This window comes from Dermacentor albipictus, chromosome 2 (assembly GCF_038994185.2).
Source record: "Dermacentor albipictus isolate Rhodes 1998 colony chromosome 2, USDA_Dalb.pri_finalv2, whole genome shotgun sequence".
In the NCBI taxonomy this organism is placed as follows: Eukaryota; Metazoa; Arthropoda; class Arachnida; order Ixodida; family Ixodidae; genus Dermacentor; species Dermacentor albipictus.
In genome coordinates, this window is record NC_091822.1 from 133,823,199 (window position 1) to 133,836,123 (window position 12,925).

General features: G+C 47.4%; 1 protein-coding gene across 1 annotated transcript in view; it reads left to right on the forward strand.

Moving 5' to 3' along the window:
- The first annotated feature begins 1,027 nt into the window (after positions 1–1,027).
- Positions 1,028–12,925, forward strand: part of LOC135917972 (streptococcal hemagglutinin-like) — a 434,329-nt gene continuing 422,431 nt past the window's right edge. The window contains exon 1 of the mRNA XM_065451626.1: positions 1,028–1,665. The gene's annotated coding sequence lies outside the window, so the exon portion shown is untranslated. The remainder of the gene's footprint in view (positions 1,666–12,925) is intronic.

The window sequence follows — 12,925 nt, forward strand, 5'->3', positions numbered from 1 at the left end:
TTTTCCTGGACTAGCACGCTGCGTGCATCGCCAAGCAAACCTCTCCACTTTTGACTAAAAAGCTTCTCTATGTCATAGCCGATCAGCTGCCGAAAAAGTCTGCTAATTTATAGGGCACTGCCCTTAATAGGTAACTGCTATCACAAATTTAAATCCGAACAAGTCGAGAACGACTATAACGCGCGTACTTGCGTTCCAGGATTGCCTGCATTTGTAGCAGGGACCTGCCTAATTCAGGTACCGAAACATACCGTTCCGAATATTATGTAACTCAGAGCACTTGCACTTCGAACTCTCGTGTATTTACGTGCAATCACTTGTTTTCAGATTTCTTTCCCATTCGCGTTCGAATTTATACTGGCGATATCAGCAGCTTTATTGTAGAGCTCATAATATTGTTTTACACGTGTATGATATAATAATATATTACATTATATTTTACGAACACACACGCACATACACATTCCGCGAAGTCTGGTTTTGCAAAAAGAGCTCCAGCATGCAACTGTGGTGCGAATTGTCATCCCACCAGAGGTTTCAATACCGAAATCTAGACTGCGTGCCCAGGCTTACGCGGCCGCTAAGCGCTTTTCCGGAGTTCCCGCGCCCTGCTGTCGTAGGCTTGGAATTATGCGCACTGCGTCACGGCAATTGACGCCATGAGATGGCGCGCGCACTCGACCATCCTGTCGAGTGCGCCAGTCGAAGGCAGAATGCGCGCCACGCGCGTATCATCCGATATAAATAACAAGACCAAGAGCGACCGTCGGCGGTGGTCGGCGGCCGCTCGCTGGGGCGAAGGGAAAGAGGGCGAAGGGGAGAAGGGCAGCGGAAAGTAGCTAGCGTGCCGCCGCCGCTGCTGTCGCGGAATCGCGCGAACCTGCCGTTCGCTCACCGCGACGACGACGACGACGCGCTCGAGGCTGACGTCACGGCGCAACGTCACCACCACGTGTCACGTGGTCGCGCGTCGTCGATCTCGGCGGCGGCGTTTCCGTCGGGGCGCGCACTCAGCGGCGCGCGAAGAGAACGCCTTTACGGAAACGGCGCGGTGGTTGGTTGGTGCGTTCGTTGGTTGGTGGTGGTTCGTTCTTGTTGGAGCGCAAGCGCAAGCCGAACGACGATGCTCTCCGGCCGGCTCGCGCGTTCTGCGCTGCATCAGTGTCATCGCGTCGTGTGATTTAGTGCTAGTTCCCCCCAAAAGATTCGAAGCCACTCCCGAGTGAGCCTGTCGTTCTGTGAGTGTGTGTTTGTGCGTGTGCGAGTGCGCGCGCGAGAGTTTTTTTTTTTTTTTTTCTTCCTGTGAGTGGCCTCACTCCGCCGTCGGGCGAGAGAGGATTTTTTCGGGATAACCGCTCCTTCCGCTCCATCCGCCTGTTGCCAACTTCTGGATTCTCTCCCGCGGCGTTTACATTCGCTTCGGCTGGATCGTCATCGTCGCTTTCTGGAAGATAGCAACTTCGGTGGCGTGCGTGACAGTACCTTCGAGCACGTGTGACGCTAACTCCGCTGCACTCGTCTGGTGTCAACACGCGTCGGCGGGGTTTTCCTGGTGCGGCACAGCTGGTGCTCACTTTTGGATTTGATATTCGCTTCCTTTCCCTGACTGCGTCATCTTCGGATACATGGATCATCGAAAGCTGGACTGCGCACCCCTAATTCCAGGTATGTTATCTGCGTTTCTTCACAGAAAGCTTGCGACTTCTCGCTTCAGTGTTTTTCTTTTGTTGTTATATTGTACGGCAACAGACACGGCGCCCATATCTACACGTTCCTCCGCTTTACTAAATGATTCTTCGAAGCTTTACAGGCTTTTCGTAAAGTTACTGACGACCATTTCGCAACTGGCTATGTAGTAGTAGAAAACTTTTAATGAGATCGTTTAAGAGATTCGCGGATTCGAAGCCTCCGTCGTCTTTCTTGGCGCCGGCGACTTGAGGCTTCTCTTCAGCAAGGTTGGGCCCTTAGTCCAGGGCTCCACTGAGTCGCGCTGCATCAGCATAAAGTAGTGTGAAATCAACCGTGCGAAACGCAAGTTACGCTTATCATAAAAGAAAGCTGGAGACAAATATCTGACGTTGTTCCATGACACGAAACCGCCCCCTTTACCTTTCTTACTTACTTTCTTTTCTTTATGTTGCCCGCCGCCGTTGTTAAGTGGCCATGGCGTGCTGCTGCAGAGCCCGAGGTCGTGGGTTCAATTCCCAGCCGTCGCGGTCGCATTCCGATGGGAGCGAAGTGCAAAAACTCAGGCCTAGTTAGATTTAGGTGCGCAAGGTTGAATTTCTTTTCTTTCCAATTTGTATTAATTAACTTGAACTTGGTTCTTTTTCTTTCATTTTGTACTATGCACAGAAGGACTGAACAGGGTTCATTGTAGCCGCTGCTTGAGTGACAACCTGCAATCTTATACTAATTTAGAACACACGTGCTTTTCAGAACATTGGTACCGGTTTTTGAGCATCTTCAAGAAACCTGCGCCGGTTTGCTTACCGTTTATATTAAAGAAAACGTGAACGCCCGCAGTGAACTTGATGCCGTTCAAGGGTGCCGTTTGGTAGCTGCATCGCAGATCGGCGCGACAAAACAACACGCGGCGTTAAGTCGCAGTCCGAGTAGCGCCGCGAAGTTGCTTCTGCTTACGACCTTCAGGAAACATGCCTCGTCCGACCTTGAGAAGCGTCTCCTTTAAGAAGAGGATAGCCACGTTATTTTCTGTTTGTTCCTCATCCACTTTTCCGCATTAACGATGATTGGCTGTCTTCTCCGCACGTGTTTGGCAGACGTCTCGAACCAGAGCCCACATTGGCCGCTTGCACTCGAAGCGATGAAGGCGCGAGAGTGGGGTGTAATCCAACAATTCTTCCACATTGTTCTCTCTCTCTCAATATATATATATATATATATGTGTGTGTGTGTGTGTGTGAGTTTGTGTGTGTGTGTGTGTGTGTGTGTGTGGGTGGGTGTGTGGGTGTGTTTGCGCGCGCGTGGCTGTTGTACAGCTGCGATAACGGCAACGTTGGAGAGTAGCGATAAAGGATATCGAGAACAAAAATGGAACGCAACATTTGCCCTATGGTACCGCAGAGGCCTTTTCTCGAGAGACTAAATTGGTTTCCCTGCTATAAAGGGATATGCGTGGCTCAAGCTAGGACTAGTAACAGGAAGTCGCTTTAACCAATTTGCCTTTTTCAGACGTGCTGCAACATCACGAGAAAAATTAATAAAGTCGCAGAAACATTTCAAGGAATTGACTCTCGCAGATACCTGAGTACACCACAGCCATACTGTGCAACTTCAAGCTTCACGATTCAGCTTGCCGCAGTGTCGGGTCCTTGGGTAACGCAAGCCACGTGGTGTCGTAAGGCAGCCACGTGGTGTCGTCGTTCGCTCCAGCCGGAGTGGTGGGAGTCGGTTGCGAACTCTTGCGATTGTGACAAAGCGCGCGTCAGCTGCTAGAGTGCGTATTCGTTCATTGAGATCTTCGTTTCACGACTTGCATTCGACTGACCTCACTTCGGGGAGTATGACATGTTAAAGGGGCGTAAAGTATTTGGATAGGACGGGATCAGGGGATGTACCAGCGCTTCGGTCGATGTAATCCTCGACGCAATATGCGAGTGACTCACCTTCGAGCCCGAGGCACCGCGATTTTTTTTATTTATCTTTTTTTCTTTTTTTTCGCTTTCCTGAATTTTCTTGAGTGATCAGCGCGATGTCGAGTGTTCGACTGCCTGTCGCGACGGCCGAATTACGTTCGGGGAGAAATACGGAAAACGCCAGCGCCCTTATACGTATAGATAATACAATAACCCTATACACCCAATAACCCCAGGCGGCCCCCCATAAAGAAAGCCCAGGCGGCCAAAGCAGTCCTGAAACTCTTATCCATACAGCCTCCCTCAACAAAGAACGGCGCCACTTCAATGAAGTTAAAGCCCCACGATTCGTAATTTGTGTACGCACGTTCTTTTCGGCAAGGAGGCGTTCGCGAACAACTTCGCGGCCGGAAAGCACTCGACAAGTTTTCTCGCGAATAGCATTCGCGATTGCCGAACTCGCGAGCCTTCATTTTTCACGATAGGCTATAGTAATTCGCCGCAGTTTCGCACTCACGCGGCGTTCGTGAAGGGTCGACGCCGCGCTCCACGTCGACCTTGCGGATTCGCCGACCGACTCGCCGCGGCGCTCGCGCTTAGCGGGTCACGGACGCGATCAACGGCCTAACACCTTTCCACCAGCCGACTCGGAGGGAGGGGGGGGGGGGAGGTTGCTGCTCTCTCGTTGTTGGTGGACTCACTTAGCGGATACTCCTTCGGAGCGCGGAAAAATCGATTCTCAGCGGGCTCCTTTGCGCGCACATATACAGCGCGCGCTCTCGGGTCCAGGTGGAACCGGTGTCGCATCGACCTTTGCAGTCTTTGTCGGTTGCCACATTACTTGCGTGGCGCCCCGCCGTCTGTGGGTGACGTAAGCCGCAAGCGTCTCAAGTTTTATGACCGCGCACCCGTCTCCGTGCTTTTGAGAGAATCTCTATCACGGGCGATTTTCGGTGGTTCGACGATTCATGCAATGCGGGGGCGCGCGCTGTATCCGAAAATTTATCTCGTCTTACTTTCGCCTATCATCATAGTGTTCAGATGCGGGAAGACAAAAAAGAAAGGAAGAGAAGAAAAAATGACGACAGTGGCGCCGTGTCTCAGACAAGTAAAACGCTGGTTCGGATGGTTGGTAATTGGTATAACATATAGTTTTTTTTTTCTTTTTTTAGCGCAGCGAACGATCAACAAACAAGGGAGCGCAAAATGATACGCACCAGCGCTTGTCCTTGTCACTTTGCGTTTTCTTGTCTGTCCTATCCCGCGCTAATAAAGTCGTATAATTTCGCCTGCGTAGTCCCTAAATCTTTGTGCAAAATGTTGAAATAATGTTTCGCTAGACTAAAATGTTTCTCTGGAGAGATAGGCATGTTAACGATTGTGCCATACCATTACACATGAAAAAGTTTCCGAGCAAAGAGACTCGGGAACGTCAAATTTATGCTCAAACGGAATACTAAAGCAACATATTAAGCTCTGACTTATATCGGTACACTGTATGTCTCGAAGCTAATCATCGTTTTCTGTGTGCCACCACTATTTGACCTTGTTGCGTATAAAATTGCCACCGAAGGTCCCGCTGCTGGTCTTCAATTTGAAGACACCCGCCCCGAAACGGACGAGCCGACATAAATTTCACGTGACCTCCCTCTCTGTGGTTCTCTGGGAATCGGCCAGTGTTGACGTCATTTAACCCCATGGTCCAATATAGGTGGCGCCGCTCCGATTTCCTTCCTTCTTTGCTTCCTTACAAAACCTCTGTTCTTGCTACGAATGACGACTTAGGTATTACTGAAGCCAATGCAGCGGTTCAAAATAATTTTCTCTAATGACCCTTTATCACATTTACTAGCCAAGCGGAATGCACCATATATATATATATATATATATATATATATATATATATATATATATATATATATATATATATATATATATATATATATATATATATATATATATATATATATATATATACAGGGTGTCTCAGTTAACTTGGACCAAGATTTTAAATATACCCGAGAGCTCTCGAGAAATCGTGCCGACTGCATAGTAGCCGTAGTCGTATGCGCTTACGGCCAGTATTTTTTTCATCATGAACTCGTCGTCATCATCATCAGCCTGGTTACACCCACTGCAGGGCCAAGACCTCTCCCATACTTCTCCAACTACCCCAGTCATGTACTAATTGTGGCCGTGTTATCCCGGCAAACTTCTTAATCTCAACCGCCCACCTAACCTCCTGCCGCACCCTGCTACGCTTCCCTTCCCTTGGAATCCAGTCCGTAACCCTTAATGACCATCGGTTATCTTCCCTCCTCATTACATGTCCTGCCCATGCCCATTTCTTTTTCTTGATTTCAACTAAGATGTCATTAACTCGCGTTTGTTCCCTCACCCAATCTGCTCTTTTCTTATCCCTTAACGGTAAACACCTATCATGCTTCTTTCCATAGCTCGTTGCGTCATCCTCAATTTAAGTAGAACCCTTTTCGCAAGCCTCCAGGTTTCTGCCCCGTACGTGAGTACTGGTAAAACAAAGCTGTTTATGGACTTTTCTCTTGAGGGATAATGGCAACCTGTAGTTCATGATCTGAGAATGCCTGCCAAACGCACCCCAGCCCATTCTTATTCTTCTGACTATTTAAGTCTCATGATCCGCATCCGCAGTCACTACCTGTCCTAAGTAGATGTATTCCCTTACCACTTCCAGTACCTCACTACCTATCATAAACTGCTGTTCTCTTCCGAGACTGTTAAACATTACTTTAGTTTTCTGCAAAATAATTTTAGACCCACTCTTCGGCTTTGCCTCTCCAGGTCAGTGAGCATGCATTGCAGTTGGTCCCCTGAGTTACTGAGCAAGGCAAGATCATCAGAGAATCGCAAGTTACTAAAGTATTCTCCATTAACTCCTATCCCCAATTCTTCCCAATCCAGGTCTCTGAATACCTCCTGTAAACACGCTGTGAATAGCATTGGAGAGATCGTATCTCCCTGTCTGGCGCCTTTCTTTATTGGGATTTTGTTGCTTTCTTTATGGAGGACTACGGTGGCTGTCGAGCCGCTATAGATATCTTCCAGTATTTTTACATGTGGCTCATCTACACCCTGATTCCGTAATGCCTCTATGACTGCTGAGGTTTCGACTGAATCAAACGCTCTCTCGTAATCAGTGAAAGCTATATATAAGGGTTGGTCATATTCCGCACATTTCTCTATCACCTGATTGATAGTGTGAATATGGTCTATTGTTGAGTGGCGTTTACGGAATCCAGCGTGGTCGTTTGCTTGACAGAAGTGTGAGGTGTTCCTGATTCTATTGGCAATTACCTTAGTAAATAATTTGTAGAGAATTGTAGAGAAGCTGATCGGTCTATAATTTTTCAAGTCTTTCTTATGGATTAGGATTATGTGAGCGCTCTTCCAAGATTCCTCTACGCTAGAAGTCATGAGGCATTGCGTATACAGGGTGGCCAGTTTTTCTAGAACAATCTGCCCACCCTGCATCCTTCAACGAATTTGCTGTTACCTGATCCTCCCCAGCTGCCTTCCCCCTTTGCATAGCTCGCAGGGCTTTCTTTACTTCGTCCGGCGTTACTTGTGGGATTTCAAATTCCTCTAGACTATTCTCTCTTACATTATCGTCGTGGGTGCCACTGGTAGTGTATAGATCCGTATAGGATTCCTCAGCCAGTTGAACAATCTTATCTATATTATTAATGATATTGCCGGCTTTGTCTCTTAACGCATACATCTGATTCTTGCCTATTCCTAGTTTCTTCATCACTGTTTTTAGGCTTCCTCCGTTCCTGAGAGCATGTTCAATTCTATCCATATTATAACCCGCCGTGGTTGCTCAGTGGCTATGGTGTTGGGCTGCTCAGCACGAGATCGCGGGATCGAATCCCGGCCGCGGCGGCCGCATTTCGATGGGGGCGAAATGCGAAAACGCCCGTGTACTTAGATTTAGGTGCACGTTAAAGAACCCCAGGTGGTCCAAATTTCCGGAGTCCTCCACTACGGCGTGCCTCATAATCAGAAAGTGGTTTTGGCTCGTTAAACCCCATAATTTATTTATTTTATCCATATTATACTTCCTTATGGTAGCTGTCTTGCGCTTGTTGATTAACTTGGAAAGTTCTGCCAGTTCTACTCTAGCTGTAGGGTTAGAGGCTTTCATACATTGGCGTTTCTTGATCAAATCTTTCGTCTCCTGTGACAGCTTACTGGCATCCTGTCTAATGGAGTTACCACCGACTTCTATTGCAGATTCCTTAATGATGCCCATAAGATTGTCGTTAATATCTTCAACACTAAGGTCCTCTTCCTGAGTTAAGGCCGAATACCTGTTCTGTAGCTTGATCATCATGAAATATTACTAAATAATTACTTTTAATTAGTGAACTTTTTAATTATTGCTTGAATCGCGAACATATCAATTACAAAGCTTTAGGGCACCTCAAATATCCTCCGAATCAAGCATTTGTTTAGTGATCAGCTTTGCCTCGTTGGTTTTTCCGAAAAAAAAAAACAAGAGCACGCGAAACACGCGAAATACGAAATAGATAGGCGCTCGCGCTCCGCTGCTCAAGCGCTCCCAAGCGAATAGCCACGGATACACGGCTTCACTAGCGGCGGCTGCTCGATACAGGGCTTCACGCTATGTGATGGTCGCGGCATGAAGAGAAAAGGCCGCTGAAGCATTGATAAGCGTAGCGGAGCCTTGTACGATGCGGCGATACGAGAATGCAGCCGTATATCTTTCAATGGTCGCGTGTAGGCGCTTGAGTAGCGGCGTGCGAGTGCGCATCTATTTCGTATTTCGCGTATTTCGTGGGCTTTTGTATTTTTCTTGGGAAACATCTACCAGGACCACTTCAGCACGAAATAAATGCTTGATTCGGAGGTTATTTAAGGTGCCCTATAACACTGTAATTAATATGTTTGTGATTCAAGCAATAATTAAAGGGTTCACTAATGAAACAATTATCTAATTAATACGTCATGATGAAAAAAGTACTGGCTGTAAGTACATACGACTGCCGCTACTATGCAGTCGTCACGATTTCTCTAGAGTCTAGAGCTGTGGGGGTTTTTTTTAAACATCTTCGTCCAGGTTACTGGGACACCATATATATATATATATATATATATATATATATATATATATATATATATATATATATATATATATATATATATATATATATATATATATATATATATATATTAGTAGCTGGATTTTTCAATGGACCTCGCGTATTTAGAAAGATACAACTTCGAGGTAATCTTTGGTGCCCTGATCCTCTGCTTCTCTTCTCATCGCTCTCTCTCTCGATATATATATATATATATATATATATATATATATATATATATATATATATATATATATATATATATATTGACGCGTTGAATCGCAGGATCCGGCAGTGATATAGTTCCATGAAGAGAAGCACTTTTGTAAAAAATAACGCAATTATGCGGACGTAGTCCGTGTCCATGCACGGAACAGTGCCACCGGCCGGCAACTGCGGTACCATATTTATTAGATATACTTGAGCGAAACACAGTCAAATTGTCTTCTAGTAAGCCAACAAACCTGCAGGTGAACCTTCTCACTGTAGTCTCTTTAGATGTTGCCAACTGTAGAAACACGGCATCTTCCGCAGCACTGAGTCCGTACGCGTACGACGAAGGGAAGGGCGCTATACAGGCACATGAAACGCGCACCAAGCGCGCGCTTCCTTACACGCAGCGCCACTGCAGATCGCCTTCAGCTGAATCGTTAGTGTTTCGGTTTGCGCAAAGTTTATTCTGAGCTTCCACACACTACTTTTGCTACGTGATTTATCAATACTATCTGTACTACATTACTTCCAGGCTAAGAGACGCACAAAGTTTATACGCACGCATCCTCAAAACCAACTTGTTTCAGCACCCACGCCTGGAAGTTTACACGGCGGGTCACGTGTGGTCAACGCACTGCTTGCCGCTTCCGGTGCGTATGCGCTCATATCTGGCATGTGCAGATATTCGCGCCGTACCTGCGTTTCCCGACAGGCGCGCATACGGCCTGGAAGACGCGTGATGCGTAGCCAGGTGCGTACGATGATCCCCGTGTGGTCGGGCCTTAAAAGCTTGAGACATCGCAGAGGTGGCTCCGGACGACCGATCGCGAATCCGTGTGTGCTCTCCAGCGTGATTACAGTGACGAGAGCAGAGGGGGGAGGAGGGGGGGGGGGGTAAAACCCCGAAGTAACTACGGCGAAAGGGTGTTTCCGCGAGCACCCTTCCAGCTCATGTCCTGTCCGCCGCGTAACCCGTTTATCCTATAAATTATGCATCAAGCTTGCGGCTAACGCTCTGTGGCCGTCCCCACGGTCGCTCGCGATCGCTGGTCCCCGCGCGGATGACTTCGCGGTTGAATGATGAGGCATGCGCCATCACGCGTTCTTTACCGAGGAGAGAACGTCGTCCCTCGATGGAGGGCCGCCGCGGCGGCAAGCGTTTGTTTCCGCTGGCGTGTCGATGATTGATCGGCGGCGCCCCAAAGTGAGACGACCGGTGAACACGCTGCGTCGTCCTCCAAGCGAACAACGGAGTGATTCCGCAGGGTAAAAGATGGGAGCGCGGGCGGGGGGAGGGAGGGGAGAGAGCGCTGTCGTCGCTTGTGTGTGTGTACACTGCATGCATATGTGCGTGCGTATGCGCGTCCTGGCGCGAGCTTGGCGTTGGCGGCGCGGTGTCTGCGGATCGGTGCAACAGGCCGGCTCTGCTCTTGCGTCCGGGTTGCATGCATGGGCCAAGCGTGCTTGGGCGTCGTGTTTATCTGCGCTCTGCGCAGTTTCCAGTTTCACGGGCGTCGGAGGTCGCAGTGGTGATGCCGATGACGCACCCTGCTTCGTGGGGTTCTTACGAAAGAAGAGCGCTCTTTTTTTTTTGTACTTTTGGCCTAGCAGTATGTAAACGACCGGACAAGTATAGGTGAGCCGCTGCGGAATACTCCGATGTCATTGAATGGGGCTACACGCTAGATCGTGTGCCTGCAGACTGTTGCTGGCAGTTGCCAGCATGTGGGGAGCAGGCTCGTCGGCCAAGGTGTGCGCAGAACAGCGGTCAATCTCGGTCATACGCGCGCTTGGTGCGCAGCTTCTTGAACGCTGATGGCGCTTCAGTCTTCGAGGACATGGCCATCACGCGAAAAAGAAGATAGAAAGTGTACGATCCCTATGGAGGGGACACCGCACACAAAGCAAGATTTATGCTAGAAAGGTTATCGGCCACTGCTGTTGTGCATAAGAAGGGAAGCACTTGCAATGTTGCAAAGGAGAAAGACGATTATGTGTGTCCCCGTCCGCCATCTTTGATACTGTGTCCTCGCTTGATGGCGCTGCCTAGTGTAAATCAAACCCCTTGTTGAACATCTTCCCGTAACATTGGCAACTAATTTTTTAGACGACTCCCTGGAGAACAAGCACTATCCAATGCAGTACGCAGCACATATTAACAGAGAAAAATATTTCAAGTGGAGAAGCTAAGTGAATCAATAAAAAGTAAGTATAGGTGCGCAGGCTGCTTTTCTCACCCACATACACCATGGGGCGGTTAAGTGACGAGGTGCCTTTTCACTGCCTCCTGTTTCTGGTTACGGACAAATCGTAGTGCAACTCATATAAAACTTCATTACGACTCAAGCTCGAATACGGGACTCCGATATGGGACCCTGCTCATGAAAACCTAATCACTGACCTCCAGATGGTTCAAAATAACTCTGGAGGTTTTATTCTTGCTAACTACAACCGCACAACGAGTATAACTAACATGAAATCTAATCTTTGCCTCCCATCACTGTCATCTCGCAGAAAAGTGTATCGTATTGCCCTCTTCCACAAGTTGTACCATCACCATACTCTACGAGATCTTCTCATCCCCTATCCAATTTATGTATCCCGTCGCATTTATAATCAGTACAAAGTTGGCCTTTTGTCATGCAACACTAAAAGTTTCTCACAATCATTTCTGCCGCGACCCTCATGTGACTGGAACCGTCTTCCCGCTGAAGTTGTAGGCCTTACTAATTATCAACAGTTACACAGGTGCCATTATACAATGTGCCATTATACAATGTGCCATTATACACAGGTGCCATTTAAACACTCATGTAACCAACTGCATTTGTCTTCTTCATTCCTTTGTATTTACTACTCCCCTTCTGTAATGCCCTTGGCTCTGCAGTGTATAATAAATGAAATAAATGAAATGAAAATTATTACATGTAAATACACGCATTACCAGATAACAAAGGAAATAATATTTAATCCGGTGTTGAAACCATGGCCACCTGAATTTCAGGCTGACGATCAAGCTATACTGCAGCGTGCCGTTTCTATTTTTGACGTCATTTCACATGCCCAGAAACGCAAGCAACTGTGTGATTTCTTCTTTGGAGCACAGAAAATGCGCAAATTGGTCGACTAGCCTTAAGAGGAGTTAACATTATCTTTCTTATAGCACACGTATAATACCCACCAAATATTAGGCTTCAAATCCGTCTCCGTTGCCATAAAAAAATTAACTCATTTGCAAAGACACGTTCGACTTACCTATTGCTGCATCATCCGACAGGACAGTGGGGCTCTCAGTGACAGCCACCCTTCTTTCTTCCTTCTTCTACGACTTTTTGTCAGTCGCTTGACCTGAACATTTGTTGCTAGAACGTTTGTTGCGCAGGAAACACATATTGTTAAGGGTTTCGTACCAATCGGTGTTATGTTATTTCGTACTAATGTGTTATGGGTTTCGTACCAATTGGACATAGCCAATACATTAGTGCGCTGAACAGCCCTGCCGCATGACCCTCTCCAAAGGAACGCGTTCCTAACTTTCAATAGCCAAAAACATAATGTGATGTGAGCGATGCAGTGATTCCATCAATCCCTGTCGGCCCCTCCCAATAAAAAAAAAATGCAGATACAGTGTAGCACAATGTGAGACGTGTGCACCGCGGATTGAAAGCTGCATGAACCGCAGTAAGATTTAAATGGGAATAAGCTGATGATTGAATGGCTAGCAGATAGCGCGTACTGGAAGCAACTGAAGAAACAACGACCTCATGCAAAATTAATTAATGAATTCTTAGGTTTTTAGTGCCAAAATTACGATATGATTGTGAGGCACGCCGTAATGTGGCACTCCGGGTTAATATTGACCACCTGAGATTATTTAACGTGCACCCAATGCACGCTACACGTGCGTTTTTGCATTTCGACTCCATCAAAATGCGGGCGCCGCAGCCGGGCATTCGATCTCGCGACCTCGTG